Source organism: Vipera ursinii, assembly GCF_947247035.1.
Source record: "Vipera ursinii genome assembly, chromosome: 4".
Classification (NCBI taxonomy): Eukaryota; Metazoa; Chordata; class Lepidosauria; order Squamata; family Viperidae; genus Vipera; species Vipera ursinii.
In genome coordinates this window covers 56,601,169-56,627,298 of record NC_139514.1, presented here as the reverse complement: position 1 = coordinate 56,627,298, position 26,130 = coordinate 56,601,169, and the positions used below count along the sequence as shown (strand labels likewise).

Below are 26,130 nucleotides of genomic sequence, written 5' to 3'. Positions count from 1 at the left end.
GAGACATCATGACTAATATAACCAAAGCCTTTCCCTTCACACCACTCCTTTAGCCACATTTTGAATTCTGCTATATGCTGGCCTTTCCATTTTGCTCCTTATACACTAGTGAAACCTCTGAGAAAGTAAGCCTAGAGCCTATCATGCTAAGTTCCTGCCCCAAGCTCTGGAAATCATTCTGCACAGAGAGCACATCTTTTTGGGACCGATCTTTAGTTCCAAGATGTACAGTAGCATCCACACCACACTCCTTGCCGGCATTCTTGACTATCTTAAAAATATGCTTCTTGTCCCTTCTGGAAGTAGCATCTGGAAGACACCTGACCTCTTTCAAAACCTCAGTATCCTTTCCTAAATTTACATCCCTTATAATTGAATCACCAACCAGAAGGTGGCTTCTCTTTCTGGATGCCTTGCTCTGCTTGAATGACTGATGTGTAATACCTGATTCACACTTTCCCCTGTCCAAGACAAGTTCTTCATCCTGGACCACAATCCCCTGCTTATTTGAGTTATCATCATCCCAACTACTTTGACCTGTCTCCTTAGTGTCCCTAATAAGGTCAGCAAGGGTACTATATCTCTTATGCAGGGACACAGCAAAAGTTTTGTATTTTATGTTTCACAGCTCTCACCCTGCCAGATCCCACGGTTGTCCATACTGCCCTTCTCCTGCAGAATCTTTGTGGTAGAGGGGGTTGATAGTGCAGCAGCTCAATAGAGCAGAAGGGCTGAACTGGAGACCTAATTTCTGCCTGAAGAGCACAGATTACAGACCCTAGATAAGTAATCTGTCCTTGTACACTAGTGATTTGTTTACAGATAGTCCCGTATCCAAGTTTGAAGAGAGTTCTACAAAAGACAGCTGCAAAATAAGTGTTCAGACATTCTGAATTAAAATGAAATCACAATTTCAGATGCACTTGCCCTGACTCTACTACTGCTGTTTTAGATTTTTAGTTATGATTCAGTTATGAGTTATGGAGAACCAACCAGAAAATCAGCTACCTTTCTGCTCTGCACTCCCTCTTAATTCACAGCTTGCAGCTTGCACTTGCACAACAGTGTGCAACTGTTAATATATTATTTCTGTCTCTTGTAGCACAATAGCTTTCCAGTAGTTTTTAAAGTATTTTTAAGTATTATCACTTAAACTACTCTCTTTTATGTAATATAATCCAGTATCATAATCCTTTAATGCAGATGTGATCGTCTTGCTGGATGCCAAACACTACGGTTAGCAATATCTCATGAACTATAGATTAGTGCAATTTGCATGTCATTTTCATTAACATGGTAAATGCCAAAGATCAAAAGATGCACCTGTCCCTATTAGCTGGCATTATTGCCTTATACCAGTTCTGGAAATAGATCAACTTGACTTGCAAAGCAGACAGATGGGCAAGCTGGTTTATTCTTATCTTCTTTTTCAGTTAATGCTGCCTTTGAATATTTTCTCAAAACATTTTCAAATGCATCAGCAATCTAGGAAACAGCTCTGTTTTAGACTGTAAAGAAATAAATTAGATTTTTGAAAATTGCATAGAAAAACTGTTGACATATTTCTGAATTAACGACAGTCTTGCTTAAAAATCTCCCTGTGTTTGGGAGCTTGAATGTACCATTACTTTTACTCTCAAAATATATAATAGTTCATAAAGTGCTCTACAGTTCAAGGTGACCTTGCCAAAAATATTAAAATGTAGAAGTGGTGAAAAATAAAACAGTGCTAATACAGATAATCCTAGACTTATGGCCATTTATTTAATGAAGGTTTAAAGTTATGACAGCCTCAGAAAAAGTGACTTATGACCTCTACTCTCAGTAATGATATTGCACCACTCCATGGTCACAATCTGAGCACTGGTAACCAGCTCCAATTTACAACTAGTTACAGTATCCTGCAGTCATGTAATCGTGGTCTGTAACTTTTTTTTGCCAGAAAAAAGCAAAATGTCTGGCTAAAAATGCCGGTGACTTAACAACCTGTAATTTGCTTAACGACTGCCATAAAAACTGTTGTAAAATCAAGTCCCACTAGACTTACGACAAGGACTTATGACACAAATTCTAGTCCCAATTGTGGTCATTAGTCAAGGACTGTCTATGATTGAAAATGGTCTTTTTCTACCTTTCTGGTTTGCAATATGATTTACTGCAATTAATAACATCTGGATCGGTGACTGGTTTGGGCCATCTACATTTTGATAGAGAGAAACAGTATTTTGATTTCCTAAGTTGTTCAATTCAGGAAATATTAATTACTACGCTGATGATTCTCTCAGCCAAGAAATATTTCTCGATTTCAATATTTTTTATCAAGGACCTTACAAATACAAGATTATCCAGGTAGAAGACTTCCAATAACATTATTTAAAAGGTTTCGTGCAGTTATTCTATTGTTACCTTAACATTTTTTCCCCCAAATAAAAACAGTAATAGAAATAATGCAATAAAATTTATAAATGGTGCTTGACTGTCAATGTAGTTTTCTGAACAAAGGAAGATAATTTCTCAAAAAAAGCCTTTTCTTAAAGCACCAACACGAAAAGGTTGTTCTTGTCAGAATAAGTTATGAGGTGGAGAAGCAGAGGTCCTTTTCACAGCTCTAACCAGCTTGGCCAATAGTGAGGAATGCTGTGAGGTGCAGTTCAACAACCTGGTGGGCCACAGAATCCCTGTCACTGATACAATAATTATTTAATTAATGGCCATATGTGGTCCAAGCCAATTTACCATTAAACACGCTGCCATTGCTTCATAATCATGTCAATGAAAGGCATTTCCCAATCTCTTGGTGAAAATAGGCTGGTAGAATGAATGTTCTGTCCTGAATATATAATTGCTTGGATAGGACCAAGGGACAAGTATATTCTAAGTTAATTAAACTAGGATCACACAGACTCAGATCAAGCTGCAGCAAGAAATCTCTACTGCAATATTTATTTTTACAACAGTTCTTTAGGGATCTATTTGTGATTGTGTTTACCTCTGTTAATTAAAGGAAACCGTCATGGGAAACAGATACCACTGTTGAGATTGCATTACAGTTTCATTATTTTTTTTAAGCAATGAGACTATCAGAATTCTTATGTGCTGCTTCATTTGCTTAAACCAGATTCATTTTAAAAATTTAATTATTATTTGTGCAAAGCAAACTATCCAAAACAATGTTTTTTACAATTATATATTAATGGGATAATATTGGGCAAATTTCATAACTTCATTCCCTCTGTGAAAATTTCATAGCATTTCAAAGGGTTTAGCAATCTGTTTTAACAACATATACTCATCAATATAGCTTAGCCACTTCAACTATTTCACATGCCATAACAACTTCTCCACACTCCAAAAAAGCGTTACCAGTCACTGACTGAGAGGCATCTTCTATATTCTGTTATACACTTTAATCCAAAGCTATGTACTGTTCTTTATACATAATAGCCCTCCTCAAAGTGCCCAAGCAGCATATCTTCTGAAGGACTGTGTACATTGTACATGCACAAATGATGCTATCATCGGGATGGCCAACAAAGAAGTGGATCTGCAAATAAATATGTGTGTGGAGGCAGTCCGAGATGGCTATTAATAAGCACGTGTCCACTTCTCATTTTGTTATTTCATTCAATGATCCATTGTTTGCACATATAAAGTCACTTTATTCCTTTAAATTCATTTAAAATGTTGACTGGTCACTTTCCTGTCCTAGAAGATTCTCACATACATTGTAATTTACCACCTTACTTTCCTTTTGTTAGTGACCTGCCCATTTAGACATATCGGGAAAGTATCTTCACTTGCTCAACAGCAGCAAAAATCAATAAAGAGCATGGGGGCAATTTAAAGAGTAAAGAGGGTACAGGTAATCTCAAATAACACACTGAAAGTGAACAAACAAACAAGATCAAAAATCCTGTACAATCCGGAAGCAAAATAATCTTCATGATCTAGTCCAGGGATCAAGACAAAAAGAGTAATGCTAGCAAGTGAAGTCCAGATAACCCAACAAGTTGTGTCAGGTCTACACAAGGATCAGGATTTCTAAAAAATATGACTGTAGAAGTTGTCAAATAAACATTTTACTGGAAGTTTCTCGCCCCACACAAGGACTGCTCGTATTACTTTTTTTTTTTTTAATCCGAAGCATTTCTTTCTAGCACTCTGGCATTTTTACCAGGACTGTTTATGACATTTCATTGTAAAAAGTGCCTATTTTCTTATCTTGGTGTATCTTCTTTGCGGAGGACTAAAGCTGCTATCATAATTCATTGAATTTAGAAAAAATATCTGAAAGGAGAAACTTTAAGAGAAACAAACTAATTTTCTTTGTAAATATGACACCAAGTATAAATGCCTAAATTGAAAGCAATAATGTCCTGTTGATTTTCCCATGAGGAGGCTTTTTCTCCTGATTAGAACAGTGATGATATCATACTAATCTGAATTAATGTACTAATATTGCTATTGTAAACTCAGCATAATAGTGGTACACAAGGGTCTGTCCGTGCACCATCCAGAAAACAATACTGAAATACAATTGCTTAATAGTGCATAAATAGTCGGAGAGTATTACAAAAAAAATGTTCTGGAAAGCAGTAAGAAAATCTGCCATATATGGGCCAAAATCATGAGCCAGAAGAAAATTTGTGGGAAACTGATTACGTTTTCCAAAAACATGCCAATGACACATCAAGCTAAGTTTGTCAGCACTAGATGAAGAATAACAGTAGTTAAGAACAACAGTTTGCGCTTATCTATATTTTATGGCCTTTTATATTGCAGTCTCAATAAAAGCTAGATATGAACCACATTTCCTTTCCCCAGTTTCCAATCCAAATATGATCATCCAACAATTATATGCTCTTCCAGATGTGTTAGATTACAACTCCTGTTATCTCCAACCACCTTATTCATTGGCATTGGGGGTGGGGGGTATCTTCATCCAGTACATGTGAAGGACACTGGGTTGGAAAAGATATTCTAAGGATCAGTTTTTATTCAACTGAATTATTATTTTTTACAAACACCACCCCCCAAGCTATATTTACCATTTTCCCTACATTTATGAGGAGTGTTTCTGGGTTCTCTTTGGTCCTAATCCCTGGAAAACTTATTATGCATCTTTCCAAGTCAGAGAAAGCAAAGGGTATTTAGGTTTGGTATCTGCACCAAAACACTGGCCTTGACATTTGTTTTAATCGTAACAATATACACTGTTTCACATAAAAATGATATATTCCTTTGTACTTTTATATATCCTTGTATTAAAGATAATTCAAAGCCCATTAAATCAGCAGCAGAATTTCATCTATTGAAATGTTTCCGATTTTTCATTATTAAAACAACTGCAGTTCAAATTAAAATGAAAATCTTCACAATTACCATCTAAGCAGCTCAAAGTTGCTCATCAGTGAGATGGGCAGCATAATCAAACAAACAAACCAATAAATAAATGGTGAATTTATATGGGCATACCTTTAAAAAAAGGGACGTGGTGGCTCAGTGGGTTAGGACACTGAGCTTGTCGATCAGAAGGTCGGCAGTTTGGCGGGTCGAATCCCGAGTGCCGCGTAGCAGAGTGAGCGACTGTTACTCGTCCCAGCTTCTGCCAACCTAGCAGTTCGAAAGCACGTAAAAATGCAAGTAGAAAAATAAGGACCACTATGGTGGGAAGGTAACAGCATTCCGTGCGCCTTTGGCGTCTAGTCATGCCGGCCACATGACCACAGAGACATCCTCGGACAAGCGCTGGCTCTTCGGCTTTGAAACGGAGATGAGCACCGGCCCCTAGAGTCGAAAACGACTAGCACACATGTGCGGGGGAACCTTTACCTTTACCTTACCTTTAAAAAGCATTATTTATAACCACAGCTCAAACTATAGTTTGAAAGTAACTGTTCTTGTCCTCATAACCAAGTTTGTATTTTTATTTGTTGTTGAAAATAAAAAATATACAACTAAAAATGGAATGCATACACATTCATCATCAGTCTTACAAATGGGTATTTAAAATAAGTTTTCATCCCCATCTATAATGGCGGCTAGAGAAATCTGGCAAGGAAAAAAAATTGCCATTATTAGAAGACTGTTAACTACAAAGACTGCAATATAAATAATGGTAATAGAACTTGAAGCATGATCATCATGCTCTGTAGGGTGAGTTGGTCAATTTGGATCATGGACTCACACTGGATTCCCTGAAACATACGACTGCAATCCTGGAGAAGTCTGTGTACTTATTTTAACTGAAGTACAAGTTAATTTAATTTTCAATGTTTTCTATGGCTGTGATTAGATTTCTAAGGACCTGTGTAGCATTCTTTTCTTTCAAGACTCTTATTCAGGTAAATGTAGACAAGACTTTTTCCTTACCCATCACTGCAAGAACACAAGGCACCTCTCAGTGTCTTTCCAAGCCTACAGAATTAAAGGAAAAGGACATTGTCCTTTGCTCCTCTCTGTCATTCTTCCAATTGGAAAAGAAAAAGACCTCCAGAGATTCACAATGAACTGCTTATTTCCAGACAGATAAGCAACGAGAGGACAAGGACCCATTGTACTCTATTGCTCCACTTTCTTTGCTACCAACCATTCTCAATCTTTAGCTGGTTCTTCTATTGATTGTTTATCATTATCCATTCTGATTGCAGAAATCAGGCCAGATTATTTTAATATGTCAGGGGGTGGATTAATGCCAATAATCTGGAAAGAATCAGACACTAGGAGTAGTGATCAAAAAAGCAAGTCCAAAGAAGAAAGGGGAAAAAATGGTCTAGGGCAGGGGTAGGCAACCTCGGCTCTTTTATGACTCATGGACTTCAACTCCCAGAATGGCTCAGGAATTCTGGGAGTTGAAGTCCATGAAACATAAAAGAGCCGAGGTTGCCTATCCCTGGTCTAGGGAAAACCCAGAAATGATACACATGCTAAAGTTAAAGTAGGAAAGCCTGTTGCTGAACTTCAACACCCAGAATTGTATTTTAGCAACATCAAGAGTGCCACAGGTTTCCTAAACTTAATACAAGTAAAGCTGCTAGAATATGAAGACGATAAACTTTTTCTTCCTAGGATGAGCCAATACTGATCCAAAATAGATTAGGTAGTGCCTTTTTCCCTGAGCTATAATGTGGTTCATTTGGTTCTGGTTTGGAAAAATGTTGAACCAAACTGTTATTGCCATTAATCTTTGGCGGAGATCAAGAAGGGAGTTCTGAAATAATCCAAAAGAGAAGACAAAAGTCCAGAGCTCAAAATGCCAACAGATTTTTGCAGAAAGCTGAAGGAAGGAGAAAAAGATGCTGAGGATAAAACTTCAGTAGCAGCTCTGTAAGAAAGTTGATTTATTCGGTAGTCATAAGAAAGCTCAGAAAAGGAACAAAAATGATGTATCTTGCCAATAAGATCCCAAGGAGAAGGAAGAGCTGAGTCTTAAGTTTCTGAGATCACCAGTGAATTCTACCACAGGAAGAATTAGGATAAGGACAATTTGACATTAAAATATGCTTTGTGTTCTAAGTCGTTACTTCTTAATAGAAAAAAAATAAAAGACAGCATCACAAATGTCTAGAAGTAGAAAATGAGACATTGAGGTTAATCCTGGTGATAGAGTTACTACAATGGCCCTCCAAATCAAACACCTTGTGAAAATGTTTAGCAGAGCCATTGCTAAGATCTTTAATATTTGAATCTGACGGTGTGTCAGGACCCACCTCAATCCACATCTTAGGAAATAAGAACTCTTGGATGCAAGTTTAGTCCAAAAGGAAAATGTTTACTAGGATGGAATCGATTGTGGGAATACAAGACGGAATCTGACAAAAGTTACATTTCAATCCTATATAAACCATTCCCATTTCAGCCCCTCCCCTCATCCATTTGGTCAGGCTGTCGTCAGTTGCTAGGTGTCAGGTCCTTCCATGGGAAAGGGAACTCTCCTTGGTTTTATGGTTATTGCTTTCCTTTTCAGTTGTAAATGAAGATACAAACCAGACCTGTCTGTCCCCCTCCCTTCCCCCGTTAAAACATCCCCTGTTGTTTGAAAATCGCTTTAGTAACCATCCTCTCCCCCCCCCCTCGGAGAGATGGCAGAATCCCCAGTAATAGCACGTTGTTCTACCTATACAATTATGAAATGTGATATAAATGGATTCTGACACGGTGAGGATATCCCAGCAAGTAACTCCTTAAGATATTTCCTCCACCACCACCCCCGGACACTCTTCCCTTCATATCTTTAGCCTCCAAAGATAGAAGTGAGACTTTTCAGCCAGCCTCATTATAGCAAATTTGGGATTAAAAATGCAAGTCCCTTATCACTCAACATCTTCCCAACTTCACTGGCTTTATCATGTGCAATTGCGCCTTTCCCCTTTTCTCCAAGACCTGACCTTGCCTTGTATTATTAGACAGCTTCTATGCTTCTGATTTTTGGCTGCATTCCAAATCAAAACCACTATCTTGCAGTCTATATACATTAAATATGTGTTCCAGCAGTGAGTCCCTATGCAACTTATTTCAATCATAACCAGCCTTTAAGATATGTGCCAAAATAGCCTATGCATAGCCAAACATGAAAAACTTCACAGAGGCTAAAGCCACCTGCCTTACAAAAGGCATATGGGATTGACAGATTTTCCACAGCAACAACTACCTGAAAGCAGGATCCTGTCAATGTGAGAGTAGAGGGAGTAGTTTCATATGGAAACTAACATTTCCAAGAAGATCCATATTACTTGGGACTGGGTATGAAAATAGCATCTCCATGCATACCCTCAGGAAATTCTAGCAAATATACAGCAATAGCTCTGAAATACTGCTTGGAACAGTAAACAAATACATTTGAACTAATTAATGAAACAAAATAGATGTATGTGAAGCAGCATTGATTGAGGAGAAATTTTTAATTTTATTGCAGATAACCAGCTTCCAGAGTAACAATTTATCATAATTGCAGTCTCTGCTATATTTCCAAAACATATGTTAAAAGAAACTGAAGTTATCTCCTGCAGGCTAGGATAGTGACTCTGATGCAATACGATAATTTGGGGGGGGGAATACTAAAACGTGAAAACATTTATATTTTTAAGTGCAGTTTTTTCAGCTCTGGAACTTATTTATTTCAACACCACAAGCATCATCAATCCATACCTTCAGGCTGTTTTCCTACTGTAATTAATGAACACCATGGTGAACATTCGTATAGCTGAGAACATTCCTGTTAGTCAAAACAGGAATTCTTCATTGTCAGATAGGATGCTCCTTGGAAAACAGAGCTTTCAAAAGCAATGTGAGATACTGTCAGCAAGAATAGCAAATAGTAATACCACTCTAACACCTGAGCAAGCATTAGAAGGAACCTTCAAGACATAAAGAGCTGAAAGAGTAAACCTTCACAAAGATTATCAATATGCAATGCCTAGTGCCATCTTTTAAACCTATTTGCAACTGAGAGCCCCACATTGACTGTGTTTGCTTGCCTCGGTGCCTTGAGTGCAGAAGCCAGGGCAGCGCTCCCTGGTAGCGGCAGGTGGGTGCCCCATGGCTGCCCACGTCCCTGAGAGTTCCCTGCCCAGGGTGACCCTCATGGCCCACAGACGCTTTCCTGTCCACCCAATCTCTCCTGTGGCATGCACAGCAGGCTGAATTGGTGCACCAAGCTCTCCATTTCTCCGTCTCTGTGATGGCACAATTGGTGAGGTCCAGGAGGAGTCGGCTTGCCAATCTCCCTTGGGGTGCACATGAAAAGCTGAACCCGCCCGGACCCCTCCCCCCCAATTGCTAGAAGTTCTAGAATTGTCATCAAGATAACAGAAATAAAATACTGAGTTAATGGAGATTGTCACTATACATAAAGATATAAAGCACAGTCTTCGCATAACGGCTACCCACAATTATACATATTAATACACACAAACATAGTGTTCTTGCCAATGATATGGAAGTGGCTTACCTTTGCCTTCTTCTAGCATGTTTTCCCATTCCCCAGTGGTGTCTCATCCATAAAACTCCTAACCACGTCTGACCCTATTTACCCTTCCTACCAAGCTCAGTTAAGTGCTGCCATCTACTGTGACACCCACCTACTCACTCACCACCCACTGCATATATATATATATATATATATATATATATATATATATATATATATATATATATATATATATATATATATATATATATTATGTTAGCCTGCAAAATTAGCTCAGTGTTATTAATCACCTATTTCCAAGAAGTCTCAGGCAAGTGAGATAATGGCTTACCAAGGGCCACTTACAAATTTACAGCTAAAGTAAGATATGAAATTAGAACTTAGCAGAAGCTCCCTTAACAACCAGGATAACCCAATTACTCTTCCTTGAGAATTAGAAAAACTGAGCTGTTGCTGTTGTTGATTATGTTGATTAAAGCATTCCAGTGGTAACCTTCACCTTAACTGACTTTAAAAAAAATCAGCTTGGCCACGTGCTTCTTTTCTTTCCAGTTCTGTCAAAATCTGCAATGCCTTCAGGAAGTAAAAGCTGTCCAAAAGGAGGTTTACATGGCTGAAGGAAAAGGGATGTACAGAGACTGCTTCCTTTGCATGTCCTTCTTCCTCCCTCCTTCAGAACTGAGTCCACATATCCCGCTGACAGATAATTTGCTGTTTTTTCCTCCCGCTCACAGCATGTGTTTTAGACATTTCAACCCAAAGGTGACAGAAATAGCTTCAAAGGCCAGAGACTCTTGCTAAGTTTGGTTCCGTTTGAAGGACTGCATCTGATGACTTTCAATACTAAACCCTCTAATTAAGTTTTCAGAGTATAAATATACCTATGGAAATGCATAATTTCATGTGCTCTGCAACTTTCAGATACAGAATTATAACATGATTTCAACATTTATCTTTTAAATCAAGATGAGTATATTCTTAGAACTTGTGAACTTTAGTTTATAAGTTCCAAATCCTTCTTTCAAAATTCAGTTTAATTATACTGATTCCCCCCCAATTAAACTGTAAAAATTACATACTTTGTCAAGGACAACTAGAAAAAGAGCAATTCTGAGAAAAGAAACCCCATTATTCCACTTCATTCTCCAAATTTTGTACCCTCCAGAATTGTAAGATTACAACTCCTATTCTTCCCTATCAACTACACTAATGATGATTAATGGGAATTATAATAATGTAAATATTAATCATTCATGTTTAATAATAAATATTAATGGCAAATGGCTAGTTTGGACTAGTGGTTAAGGCACCAGGCTAGGAACCAGGAGACTATGAGTTCTAGTCCCACCTTAGGCAAGAAAGCTGGCTGCGTGACTTTGGGCCAATTACAGTCTCTCAGCCGAACTCATTTTCAGAGTTTCTGTGGAGAAAATAGGAGTTTGAAGTATTAGGCATGTTTGCCATCTTGAGTTACTTATATAAATAATAAAAGGCAGGATAATAAATCTTTTAAAACATACTATAATGTCTGAAAAACTCTGTATGATATATGCAAGATATAGCTTTATATGCCATTAAAGGTGATGACATAGATTCATATACTGTGTATGACTTGATCTGATGCTATGCAAGCCACACAAGACAAAATATACAATAATTTGTAAATTATTATTGTTGTTAATATATTGTTTTAATGTTTACTAGTTTTTAATGTTTGCCCAGGGTTACCTCTAGGAGAGATGGGTGGCACACAAATCAAACAACCACCAAACAAATAAGAGTTACACTACACTGATTAGTATTATATGTGAACGTGGCCACAATTTCACATTATGCAAAGTAAAATTCACATTAAAATTCTACATTGCTCTCAATTTTGCTTTTATCACAGAGTACAGATGCCATCTTTATCAAAATTTGTGGCTATTTCCCTATATTTATGAAACAAAGCTAGTCAATTGGAAATGTACACTAAAGAACTTTAAATATTTAGAAGTGACGTACAGATTTGTTCTTCCAGCTTTCCAATAATGTTTTTGCCATGAAAAATATGTCTTTCTTTTTCATCATAGCATAGCATAACATGATATTTCTTTTTTCCATATTTGTGGAGTTATCAAGTGCCAAACTCAAATGTTGGGGCGAGTTTGAAGGAAGAGACTGCAGCCTTACAACTGATACTCCTTTGTTCTCTTCCCCAGAACAACAACCCTGAAAGTTAGGTTGAAAGAGAATGGCCCCAAGTCATCCAGCCAAGCTTCCATGCCTAAGTTGGGAGTAGGCTTGCTTTAATGCAAAGAGAAGCAATCTGTAGAAATGAGGGAATATTGGCACCCACTCTTCACCTACATTTTTGTTATAGGCCCTGGCATTCTCTCTACATGCACCACCAAAATTCCTGACTAGCAAAATTTGGGGGTAATTAAATAAAATCTTTATCACAAAATGAAGTTTAGCCTTATATATTCAACCTAACTACAAAGAGTGGTGAAACATCTGCCATCTTAGTTTTTGGAGCCCTCTTATGAATGCAGTTTGGTGGGTCGAATCCCGAGTGCCGCGTAGCAAAGTGAGCGCCTGTTACTCATCCCAGCTTCTGCCAACCTAGCAGTTCGAAAGCACATAAAAATGCAAGTAGAAAAATAGGGACCACTATGGTGGGAAGGTAACAGCATTCCGTGTGCCTTTGGCGTCTAGTCATGCCAGCCACATGACCACGGAGACGTCCTCAAACAAGCGCTGGCTCTTCGGCTTTGAAACGGAGATGAGCACCGGCCCCTAGAGTAGGAAACGACTAGCATGCATGTGCAGGGGAACCTTTACCTTTACCTATGAATGCCAATTAATATAGAAACTGATTTTTACAGAACAACCACAGCAGCTAACCAGAAAATACATAACTTGACTATTAAATAAGGATGGGCTACTGCTTCAAACTAAGTCAATTTCCAAACTTCTCCTAGTATGTTTAGAACAGTTTCCTTCTATTAAGAGAACAAAAGGCAATGAAAACAATTGAATGTTTCAGTATTTAATTATTTTTATTGCCATTTGTTTCCTTAATAATCACCTGAAAAAAATCATCTTATTTTTCACCTGAAAAATCATCACTTATCCTAATTTAAGGTGATTTAAATTTTATTTATGCAGCAAAATAAAATTATACGTTGTCTAGAGAGGGCTATAGAGAACTTGACAAAAACGTGCAGATAAATGAGAAACCAGCAGCAAGACAGATCAAAGACACTGTGTATGAGCTGTATGCCAAACAAAGCTTCATCTTGAAGATGCCTTTGCAGTGCAATGTAATTCTTAAATTGCATCACCCAAAGAAAAGTTAAACCTTGCTGGAGGTTGCTGAATGGAAACGCATCCAAGGGGAGGCACATTCTCTGTTCTTTTTCCTAAGAAGCATTCAATAAAAACTTATAATCAAGCATTAGCTGACAGGTTGATTGACTGAAATGTCTCCAAAGAAGATTTTTCCTCTCTCTTGGTTATCCTTTCAAGGTTCTGAACTGGCAATCTCTTATATGAGAGCAGTCTCTGAAGCTCTAATGAGATACAGAAGTATCTGGAGCCTAATTTGATCAGAAGCTGTTAACTGCATGCTGGAAGGGAGGGAGGAGATACGACAAAGCTAAATGCCTGGGAGATTATACATTTCTCTTTTTTCAATCTATCCATGGGCCAAGTTGTTAAAGAGTTACCTTCTAAAGAACAAAGATTGGGTGCTAGTCCTATTGCTTCTCCTTTCCCACTCAAAATTATAGCTGAGATATCTTTGAGAGGGTTGCATTAGACTAGACTAGGCAAAGCAAATGCCAATGCCCAGTACTGCAAAGTCATAAAATTCGCATTTTAGAGGAACTTCAGGTAACTGAAACAGCAGACACTATAATATACATCTGGAAAGCAAAGTAATGCAATTTTAAAAAATATATAAATCATGCTGTTACCCTAAGTTTCTCATATACCAAAGGTAAGTTCTAAATGGAAAAATAAACATATTATTAAAAGCTAACTGCAATTCTGGAAGTTAACTCAAATCTAGACTTTTTAAAAAAATGTACAGGAGCAGAGCAAACTATTGTTTGATCTATTTAGCTCTGTTCTGACTACATTACAAATTAGCAACATGGCAGTTAACAATGTCAGACAATACATAATTCCTGTCGATGACATTGATGAGGACTCACAATCAAATAAAAATAATAAATCTGCTATTTGAGATTTTGAAAACTCATGATGTGCTTGCATTTGCAATCTTTATTTTTTATATTTCTGAACCAAATATCTCCTTCAAAGAGTAATTATGTAATAAACTTTATATGTATATTTGTATTTGTATTAGAAGGTCTTTAATTGAGTTCTTTTGAGATTCTCCTTTGTTAAAAGTTTATTTTTTTTCATCTCTCTGAAAGATTAGCTGACTCTTGATCTGATCTGACTCTTTGACATCCTGTAGAGCACTGTATATCTGTATAGGGCCATTTCAGCTAAACAGAGATTGGCTTACAAATAACTTGAGTTGGCTTTTTGTATGTATCACATAGAGTTGCTTGATTCTATTACAGCTGTAAAAAATATCAGAACGGGGTCTCTGGAAAGTGAACCGGCATTTGAAGTATTAAAGCAGCTGCTTCCCCTAGAAGGCTTGCAAAGTTGCTTCAAAATCAAATTGATTCCTAGTGATCTATGCATGCATATTCCCGCAGATAATACCTCCACTGCAAATGCCAGTCAAAGTGAAGTTGGCAGAATGGTTGCATTAGGATTAAGGAGGGTGACCTCTGGGCTACACTGGCCCTTAGGAAAATCTACCCTGTTGCCGGCATCAATGTGAAAGAAGATGCAGAAATGAGCAGGTGGATATGATGAAAATGGAACACTAGAGGCTACCAGTATGCATACAAAGTTTGGTGTTTCGTCTCCTAACCTCGTTCTCAAACAAGCCCTTAAAAACTCCTTACTTGCAGACAGACTAGCACTGTAAACTGATTGCACTCAAAACCACTGCCCTTTTTGAAAGAAGCAACAGCAAAGGAAAATTTAAAAAAACAAAACACCTTCACCATATCACAATTTTCAAATAAGTAATTTAACAAGATTTATGGAATGGAACTGATGCACGTTATCAAACAATCTCTTGAAACATTACAGGAAAGATGGCAGTATCCCACACTTCAAATAACCGTGATGAGTGAATTTCTAGCAACATGGTCAGTCAATACCATTATCTCAAGGCAAAACTGAAGACTGTTTTGAACTGCCCCACCAAACAGCAATTAAAGTTTATTTTTAAACATCCACAGTCTTCAATCCTTTCCTCCTCTTCAAAAAAAAAGCCTTAAGAGTTTGACTTGCATGAAGTTGTTCTTTTGTATTCTCAGCTGCAAAAGCAAAGGATGAAAATGTTCTTGGCAATGCTGAGAGAGAACAAAAAGCACTATCCAGCTACGCTGCTGTGCCAGATTTTTATACCGCTTGGCAAGAAGATATAACGATGCCATACAGTAAGTATCAGAGTTATTGCAGATGCAGAAGTAATAATGCAAATTCTGCCTTTTACAATTGGATTTAGTTTTCCACGTTTCAGATTAGTTCAATGCAACCTTGCATTTATTTAGAAGCAGCAGTGAGCCAAGTTGACTCAAAATGTTAAGCAGTTAACATTTTGATAACTGGCCCAGTTATCATTTGGAAGACAGACTACAAGATATTAGCAAAGACAGAAGGAAGCAGTGAGGGTTAAAATTTTTTTTTTCAGAAAAAGCCAACACGAATCAGTTCCATTTTATTGACAATAAAGACTGGTTCATGAAGTCACCAGTAGATTACAGCTGAAAGATTTTACCTATATAAATTTCCTTTAATATAATGAATTACTTAATTTATTATTTAACTGATTATTTGTTTTATTTAATATATTCAATTTAGTATTTTTATGAAATATTTAGGATACTGTGTAAGGTTGTGGATTTATGAGTTTTCCCTCCTTCCCAACGTGAGGAGCTTGGAAGCTCTTTAATCAGAAGATTTTAAAATCTTTCAAATGATTATAAAGAAGTACTAAAAAGCTATCAACGTGCATTGTTCTGAATTCAATCAGGTTTCAGCAAAGATAATTTATATTCCATTCCAAGCACTGGGAAATCATTTTGTTTCACTCTAGTTAATAGGACACTGATTTTGTATTTTCAAATAAGATACACCTATATATCATCATTCTCTAAATGAACTTTAAAAGATTAAATCACATATCTTAATAATAATCTTAATTCTATTCTAGGCTGCAGAATAATCTAATAATAATAATAATAATAATAATAATAATAATAATAATAATAATAATAATAATAATAATATATAATTATTATATAATAATAAATAATAAAATATAATTATTATAATATAATAAGAATAACCAAAAAGCATAGTTTTGGGTTACCAATCTGGGCTGTAAAATATGAAAGTGTAGATGCTTTCAAAGAGATTCAGTAAATCCTAATTTTATCCTGCCCTTTATGGGTGCTCCAGATTTTTGCAGCTCAGATCTGGTAGCCCTTCCATAGCTAACCAACTGAAATGAAACTGTACCTTTTGTAACAGGGTAGACCATGTTGTGCCCCAATCATCATCCTCTTTAGCATCCACCAGCCTATCTAACCTACCTGACTTTTAAAAATAGTTTTAATAAAAGATACAAACAGTCAAATGATATTGCAAAGCAAAAACATCAGTATCTAGCGTATTTGTTTGCAGTGGTGTATCTGGAACACACAAAAATCTCACTGGGACTGTAGCAGCATTTCTGGGGATAAATGCTTTCTATTAATTTGGTATTTTCCGATTGATCATGCTCATCTGAGCAAGTATTATGAAAATGTTAGTCTGCAATGGCATTTTGAGTGTGTTTCCTAAATTCCAAATGTGCCCATAGAACCAATATTGTTCTGATATATTTTTGCTACATAGTTTTCTGAGCACCATAAGGCAAATAAATATAGTGGGAGAGCAAGGATCTTGTACTAACCATCAAATCATGATGTAGTATAGGCGTAGTTAGATAACAAAAACTAACCAATCACATTTTAGCGAAGTGAGCTATAGCAACTCAGTCCAAGTGGTTATTTATATCTCAGTTTGTTATATAAATACAAATCTAAAAGATTGGATTTTCTGAGTAAAACACATGAAATTCACCATAGGTAAATTTTTTGGAAGGCAAATACAGCTTTATTTAAAAAAAACATTATTAGGAGTCTCAGGAAGGACTGAGAAGTAATCAGGTTGCTGTGAGAGATTATCAGAAGGATGAGAAATAACATAAGGGAGAATAGACCAAACCATCAATATGTAGAAGAGGAGCCCGTTGGACCTACTGAATAAGGCGCAGGAGAGAAGTCTGGGAAGAATTGTTGCAAATCTTTCAAAGAGGATTCACGTTAATGAATTTGCTGCAACAGAGAGTTACAAGACGCAAGAGTTGAATAGTTATGTCAACATACCATTGAAATGATAGAAAGCAAAAGCAGAAGAAGCCATCCATCTGTGGCTTAAATAACAGAAACACACTTAAAGAATAGAGAAGAGCGCCAGTTTGGTGTAGTGATTACAGCGTCAGGCTAGAAACCAGGAGACTGTGAGTTCTAGTCCTGCCCTAGATAAAAAGTAACCAGGTGATGTTGGGCCAGTCACTCTTTCTCACCCTAGGGAAAAAAAACCAGCACCAAACCAGTTCTGAAAAACCCTGCCAAAAAAACTGCAGGGACATGTCCAGGCACCAGGAATCAGTGCTAACTTGAAGGCGACAGAGAGAAGGAGACAAAAAGAGAGAGACAGAGAGAAAATGAGAATGATGGGGAAATGCCTTTCTAAGCAGTTACTACTGCACATCACATACCTATAAGCAGATTACCAATCTCCTAATAAAAAAGCTATTTTAAACACAAATTTAGTAATTTAAGAAATTTATTAGCCAGACGTAACAGCACTTTTGTGTGTAAAAGTGCACCAAAAGAGACATCTGGTCTGTTAAACCAGGGCTTTTCAACCAGTGGTACGGGTACCACTTGTGGTACATTGGCACCTGGCAGGTGGTACGCGGCCATCCTAGAGAAATGGTAGTGGGGGAGGGGAATGAGCTCAACTGGTGGTAGCACTGCACAAGCCTGAGCGAGAGATGGCTGGAGCTGCAGGGCTGTCAGGGCTCAGCAGAAGCGCCAGGCTCCAGCTGGAGCTCGGCGCTGCTGGCGCTTCTGCTGAGCCCTGAAGAAGCATTGATCACCTGGAATGTTGCAGCATCCCCAGGGTCTTGTGATTTACATTCAGATGCTTGGCAACTGATTCATATTTATGACGGTCACAGTGTCCCAGGGTCATGTGAAGTGACCAGAACCTGCTGCAACCACCCAGCAGACGGGGGGGGGGGGAATAACCAAACACCCCCCCACCTCACCCCCACTGCCAATCCTCAACAGAAATGCTCACAACAATGAAAACCTCGGACAGGAGGAAGAGCGCCACTGGGCGGGCAGGCAGGTGGTACTCAGATTTTTTCAGTGCCATTGTAACTTCGAACAGTCACTAAGTGAACTATTGTAAGTCGAGGACTACCTGTACTTTATCTCTTTTTTCCTTTTGGGGGGGGGGTCATCAAGTTTTTGACACCTTGCTAGGCGACTGGTGGTACTCGGATGTTGCCTTATCCTAAAAGTGGTACAAATGGGTGAAAAGGTTGAAAAGCCCCGTGTTAAACAAAGCTGGAAGAGACTAAAACGTGACAGATCATATTCTACCCTTCTGTCACGTTTCGGAAATCTGTTTAAGATCTGGCTCTGGTTTGGGGGCTGGGAGTTAAAGTGCTTGTTCAGCCCCTGTTGAGGCTGAATATTTTTTAAATATTATTGTTTTATCCAAATTATTGTTTTAAATTACTGCAAACCACCCACAGTCTTTTCTCGGTTGGCCAGCCTTAAAAATCCAATAAATTAAAGAAAATAAATAAAAACACTGGGTTGAGGAAGCGGTAACCCTTACATTTGCCAAATGACCATTTCCAGGACTGCACACCTTTGTTCGTGGTGGGTGGAACTGTTGGAGCAGTAATTCAGCAACAGCATATTTCCTATCTCTGATTACAGGTTTTAATTGCTTTCTCTTTTGGGGTTCAGTGTTATCTAGGGAAATCACACATCTGGGCCAGAAAGCAAATATCTAGAGATCTTTCATGTTATTTTCAGAAACAATCGGGTAATCCATTCTAATTTAAAACAAAAGAAAAGAAAACATGAGCCCATTCATTCGGTTATAGAGAGACTGGGAGTACAAAACAATACTGGTGTATTTTCAAAGTAATCACTATCCATCTGGAATTTCTCTTTTCTTGAGAGCACAGTCCAAACCATGGTACACCTGTTGCAGATATTCAGGATTCTCCCAATTAGCTGATGAAATTTGTTATCTGATTTAAATCCAATCCTGTAGGAGTTACTAAATTCAATGAGATTTATTCTCGGGTAAGTATTATGTATCTCTCTGTATCCTTCTACCTAAAGTATAAAGAGTTAAAAGTACAGGCTTCATTATGTTAAATAATTAATTAAAATATCAGCTAATAGTCCCATTTGGCATAAAATAACAAAATATGTAAGTGAGAGGGGAAAAACTGTAGAATTGTACTATTTGCAGGTTGTTTATTCCAACTCACATTCTATTAAGAGCTTCTAAATGTTCCAGTTCACATAATAAATATCCTGCAAGATATGCTTGCACAGCCTGCATGCAAACACATAAGTAAATGCAGAGTGTAAACTGCCACGTGCAATTAAAAGCAGGCTCTTAATTGAAATTTTGGATCAAAAGACTCTTAGAAGTAAAGTGTATCAGTATGCCATAAATGTTCAGCTGCATGCCCTGAAATGTTAGTTTATAAGATTCTCATTTCCAAAAGTATCTCTGGCATTATCTCTGAGCATATATAACAAATGTAAATCATTACATATGCTCTCCACTTGGTCACTAGTGCCATGGGCATCTCCTGATTGGACTATTGCAACGTGCTCTATATGGGGCTACCCTTGAAAAGTATCTGGAAGCTTCAACTGCTGCGTGAACTACATTGGGTGCCCAAAGAAGGGCACAAATAACACCTCGTATCCATCCACGAACTGCACTGGGTGCCGATTTGCTTCCACGTACAATTCATAGTGTTGATCACTATATTTAAAGCCCTACATGGCATGGATCAGATTACCTACGGAACTAGAACTGGCCCCATTCCATCATCCTGTCCACTCATTCAGACAGGGAAGAGCATGCTACTGACCGTGTCAGTCAGAAATTCCTACTGGTGAGGTCAAGGAGGACATTTTCTGCTGCTGCTCCTGCTTTATGGAACATTTTGTCCCCAGAGATGAGGAACATGCCCAATCTTTTGGCCTTCCACAAATGGGTCAAAACCTGGCTGTGCAACCTTGCGTGGGGAACACAAGTGCCCAACCAGCCATGGAGCAGGTTGCCCCATGATAACCCCCCCCGCCGCCTATATTAACAACTCTTAAATCTCCCCATTTTAAATATTTTCATCTCTTGCAATTTTATAATGTTGTTTTACGTTTTTAAGTTTATCTTAAATTACTCGATTTTAAGGTTTTATAGTATTGATTAAATTGTACACTGCCTAAAGCCCCTCTGTGAGGGATATGGGTGGTTAATAAGTTTGATATATAAATAAATTACATGAGAACCTTCAGTCTACCAATCTATACAAAAATTAGATGGAAAGTCTTCCTAATTTTATCTTAAGCCTTTCACATCTGGGAAAACATGAGTCAACAGACACTGTTTAAAAAGGCAATGACAAATGGGGAACAAGACTCCTGTGTCAGCAATTATGCTGACAATTGAAATGGAAATTTTGCATTGTAAATCACATCACAGCAAAAGAATAATCAAAACTATATTCAAAACATGATTTTTTTAATGGGGAGGTGGGTATACTTTTAAATGGCCCTGAAACATTTACTGTGGAATTTGGATGCAGTTCTATGCATACATTTTCCAAGTTTGTATATATTCTTGCTGCTTCCCAAATTTTCTTTTCAAGAATTGTTGGAGCATGATAAGAATAAATTCCCATTCTTCTTCACTGTTAGATATACTGACCCTCCATTTTCCAAATTTATGTCCCACATTTCCTCACATTCAAAGATAAAATTAATATTAATAAAGGAAGAAGGAAAAGAATTGCATGATCTTGTAGCCATGAGCTTAACTTCCTGCCCACAATGAATAACCACTGTTATCTGCTTGCTGAAATTAGGATGAAACTCCTTACCCACCACTATTAATCTCCCTAAATGTCAAAGACCTGATTCAAATAAAATATTCTGCATGCCAGCATGATGTAGGTCTTAAGATTTTGGAATGGCAGCAGAGGAGGGTGTGTTATGTAGACAGCCTTGAACTCCTAAAAGGTGGGATTTACACCTATTAAATGAATAAATATAATGATGATGATAACTTTATTGTCACTTTGAATGTACACCAATCGGCATACATCAAAATGAAATTTCGTTGCATACAGCTCTCAAAGGGTCACCACCTCCGATATATACTCCTTGTTCGGGGCCCGCTCAAATTTCACATTGTCCATTTTAGTCTCTAGGGAGTGAACGATGGCAAACAGGACAGATAGAAATGGGGCTCCATGTGGATTAGCCCTCAAATTCGCTTGTATTCTGACAATGTATAGTGTATTCATACACTATAAGCTTTTTTCACATAATGATGGTGGTTTCTTTTTTAGCTTAATGTGTTGTGTGAGCTCTGCTAGACTGATTTGAAAACCACAGTTTCTGGCTTAACAGGTATGGGAACTCTATCCATTTGGTTATTTAGCAATCCATGGTTTAATTTAAAAATTCCTAATATCTTCACATTTAATGCAATTTGCTTGTATTGGGCCCAGCATGACATGCAAATCCATCCATATTGCCTTTAATATCATTTGGTACCCCAGCCACTATGGCTTACAAAAAAACTATTTGTGTTTTCTTTAAGTCCTGACAGCATTTTCTGTAAATGCAACAAAATCATTCTATATTTCTGTCATGGGTAAATGCCACTGAGATCAATGGCTTTTATTTCTAACAAGTTAAATAAAACAGCTGTCCCAGAGCCAGTCTTTCAACTATAATTTCCATTTTTCCCAGCTACAATGTTCATGGCTGGTCTGGCATCAGGTTAAGAGAGTTGGATTTCACAATATGTGCAAGATATCAGGTTGCCAAAGTCTGCTATATAGGACTCAAAGGCGTATTAATTTTCTCAGGGAAAGCAAAAGGACCAGGCCTGTTGAACGCTTTGTGGAAAGCATATAAAATGCCTACATTTCAAGAAATTCAAATTGGATTACAATATTGTTCAACAATGAATGAATCACAATGCTATAACAATACTAAAATGAAGGCAAATGCTCTCCCCGGTAGAAGTCAGTTAATTTTTAAAAGCTTGCCAGCACTAAAGAAAAGTTATATAGAATTCTATAAGAATTGGAAAGAGGGGCACATAACTAAGTCAGAATATCAGCAAATAGCCCGTGCCTGCAAAGATGAACTAAGGAAAGCTAAGACTCAAAATGAACTATGGCTTGCGACCAAAGTCAAAAATAACAAAAAAAGTTTCTTTCAACATATAAAAATCAAGAAAAAAGTTAAGGAAATGATTGGTCCATTAGTGGGGGAAAGTGGCAAGAAGGTGACAAGCAACAGGGAGAAAGCAGAACTATTTAACTCATTTTTTGCATCTGTCTTTACACAAAGAGAAAAAACAGTCCAACCTACCAAAACCAGTGCCATAAAAAACAGAATAGAAACGCAAGTTAAGATAGGCAAGAAAATGGTAAGTGAGCACCTATCCAGCCAAGACGAGTTCAAATCACCATGACCAGATGGATTACACCCCAAGGTTCTCAAGGAACTGGCAGATGTAATCTCAGAACCACTGAACTATATTTTTCAAAGTTCCTGGAGCACTGGGGAACTACCAGAGGACTGGAAGAGAGATGTTGTAGTTCCCACCTTCAAAAAAGGGAAAAAAATAGATCCAGGAAACTACAGACCTATCAGCCTGACCTCAATACCTGGGAAGATTCTGGAAAAGATAATCAAACAACAAATCAGCGAACACCTTGATGCAAACAAAGTCATCACTAAAAGTCAATATGGGTTTGTCAAAAACAGATCATGCCAGACAAATCTTATTACATTCTTTGACCAAGTGACAAAACTAGTGGACCAGAGGAATACTGTAGATATAATTTACTTGGACTTCAGTAAGGCATTTGATAAAGTAGATCACAACCTATTACTTGATAAGATAGAAAAATGTGGGTTAGATAGCATTACCACCAGATGGATTCATAGCTGGCTGACAGGCCGTACTCAGTGTGTGGTCCTCAATGGAACTGCATCTACATGGAAGGAAGTGTGTAGTGGGGTGCCCCAGGGCTCTGTTCTGGGCCCAGTGCTCTTCAACATCTTCATCAATGATTTGGATGAGGGGATAGATGGGGAACTCATCAAATTTGCAGACGACACCAAGCTGGCAGGAGGATCTGGACAGACTCGAACACTGGGCGCTATCTAACAAAATGAAATTCAATGGTGAAAAAAGTAAGATTCTACATTTAGGCAGGAAAAATCAAATGCACAGGTATAGTATAGGTGGTACCTTGCTCAATAGTAGTAACTGTGAGAGGGATCTTGGAATCCTAGTAGACAATCACTTCAATATGAGCCAGCAGTGTGCTGCAGCTGCCAAAAAAGCCAACACAGTGCTAGGCTGCATTAATAGAGGGACAGAATCAAGATTACGTGAAGTACTAATACCACTTTACAATGCCTTGGTAAGGCCACACTTGGAATACTGCATCCAGTTTTGGTCACCATGATGTAAAAAAGATGTTGAGACTCTAGGGCACAGGTCGGCAACCTCTTCCAACGGGCAGTGGTGCGCGCGCACCTCTCCAAATGGAGATTGGCACCGCCCGTTTGGAGAGGTGCACGCGCACCTCCCCGAATGGGCGGAGGTGCGCGCGCACCTCCCCAAACCTTTGGAGAGGTGCGCGCGTACCTCCGCGCGAATGGGCAGCGGTGCCGCTCTTTCAGGAAGCCCGCCGCGGCCCGTCTGTGAAGCTGCCGAAAGCGGCAGCTTAGCAGACGGGCCGCGGCAGCTTCCGCATAGAGCGGCGCCGCTGCCCCTTCGCACGGAGGTACGCGGCAGCTTCCTCATAGAGCGGCGCCGCTGCCCCTTCGCACGGAGGTACGCGCGCACCTCCCCAAAGGTTTGGGGAGGTGCGCGCGCAACTCCGGTCGTTTGGAGAGGTGCGCGCGCACCTCTCGGAATGGGCAGGGGCGCCGCTCTTTGAGGAAGCTGCCACGGCCCGTCTGCAAAGCTGCCGAAAGCGGCAGCTTTGCAGACGGGCCGTCGCCATCGGGCAACCGGGAACCGGTTCCATCTCATTTTTTAAAAAATGGCAGCCGCGTGCGTCCGCGCATGCGCAAAAAACCTTTTTGCGCATGCGCGTGCATGGACACACGCACGCGGCTCCCTCTTTTTTTAATTTGTGATGGAACCGGTTCCCAGTGGCTCTTTTTCTTTTTTAGGTTGCCGACCCCTGCTCTAGGGCAACAAAGATGATTGGGGGACTGGAGGCTAAAACAAATAGGGAACGGTTGCTGGAATTGGGTATGTGTAGTTTAACGAAGAGAAGGGTTAGGGGTGACATGATAGCAGTGTTCCAATATCTCAGGGGCTGCCACAAAAAAGAGGGAGTCAAGCTATTCTCCAAAGCACCTGAAAGCAGGACAAGAAGCAACGGATGGAAACTAGTCAAGGAGAGAAGCAACCTAGAACTAAGGAGAAACTTCCTGACAGTCAGAACAATTAATTAGTGGAACAACCTGCCTCCAGAAGTGGTGAATGCTCTAACACTGGAAGTTTTTAAGAGGAGACTGGACAGCCATTTGCCTGAAATGGTATAGGGTTTCTTGCCTGAGCAGGGGGTTGGACTAGATGACTTCCAAGGTCCCTTCCAACTTACTTATTATTATTATTGTTGTTGTTGTTGTTGTTGTTGTTCATTTAATTTCTGGAAGCGACAATCATCATATAAAAGGAACAGGACTACACTATAATCTTTCCCTGTAAACTTTCCTTCAAAGGGAAAAAGAGGCACATTTCTAGAGAAGCATATATAGCAAAATAAGGGTCAAACTTACTTTGTGTACTCTGCTTTGCTCAATACTTCTTTTTCAGCTCTCCCAATTCCCTCACCAAATCCAGTGCCAAGAGCTTCTGTCCTGGTGCCAGTGTCTCAGCTGTTCTAATAGCATAGTATTTTCACAAGCAAGAATGCCATATACTTTTTTATGCCACTGGCTATGCTCCAATGTCACAAAGAGAACCACCCAAGACTGGGAATAACTTAAAATTCTGTACATGAAGTTTCTTCAGAAACCTTTTCCTAAAGAGAGCCTTGCCATCCTTGCCCTTTAGGTAGCGTGGGTTTTCAAAGGCAGTTTCAGTGTGTGAGGTACTCAGGAAACAGATACACAATAATAAATAACAGTACCTGCCAAGTAATAAAGGGACCTAAACCTGAAAATTGAGTCCATTTTCAGAAATATATAACAGATCAAAACCCACAATAGCTAAATTCAGGGGATCGTAAAATATTGTAGGAAGCCCCAACATTACTTTACTGAAATAGATAACTTTAACAATACTCTTTTAACAAATATCTGGCTACTCTAATAGCAACCTGGGGCAAAAAGCACACTTAATAGTTTTTGTACAGTTACATAAGAACTATCAAAGTAACATGCTTTCTACTATTTTTATGTTACTTAAAAATACTGAAATCAAATGGTATATATATATATACACACACACACACACACACATACATACACACACATTTGTGCAAACCTTTCAAAGAAGGTGCTTCACAATGCACAAAATCCTATACAAAGCACCTTTCACTGAAGCATTAAAGAGCTGCATCTTTTAGTGGTTCAAGTGGTTGCTTTAAAACAGACATGTCAAACACAAGGCCCGGGGGCCGGATCCGGCCCACGAAGTGGTTTCATGTGGCCCGCGAAGCCACCCTGGAAAAAGTGAGGGAACGGCCCCCA

At 38.6% G+C, this 26,130-nt stretch overlaps 1 protein-coding gene and 1 long non-coding RNA gene across 3 annotated transcripts in view; both read right to left on the bottom strand.

Moving 5' to 3' along the window:
- AGPAT3 (1-acylglycerol-3-phosphate O-acyltransferase 3) overlaps positions 1–26,130 on the bottom strand; it is an 87,005-nt gene that overhangs the window by 52,499 nt on the left and 8,376 nt on the right. The window contains exon 1 of one of the 2 annotated variants that reach the window (XM_083362462.1): positions 5,476–5,562. The exons of the other annotated variant lie outside the window; for it this stretch is intronic. The gene's annotated coding sequence lies outside the window, so the exon portion shown is untranslated. Of the gene's footprint in view, positions 1–5,475; positions 5,563–26,130 lie in introns of those variants that run through there. 2 annotated transcript variants of the gene reach the window in all.
- On the bottom strand, positions 23,560–25,265 carry LOC310639977. Its single transcript, XR_014492445.1, has 3 exons — positions 25,216–25,265; positions 23,666–23,748; positions 23,560–23,577 (listed from the first exon to the last, which is right to left on the bottom strand). It is a non-coding gene; the product is annotated as an uncharacterized lncRNA (long non-coding RNA).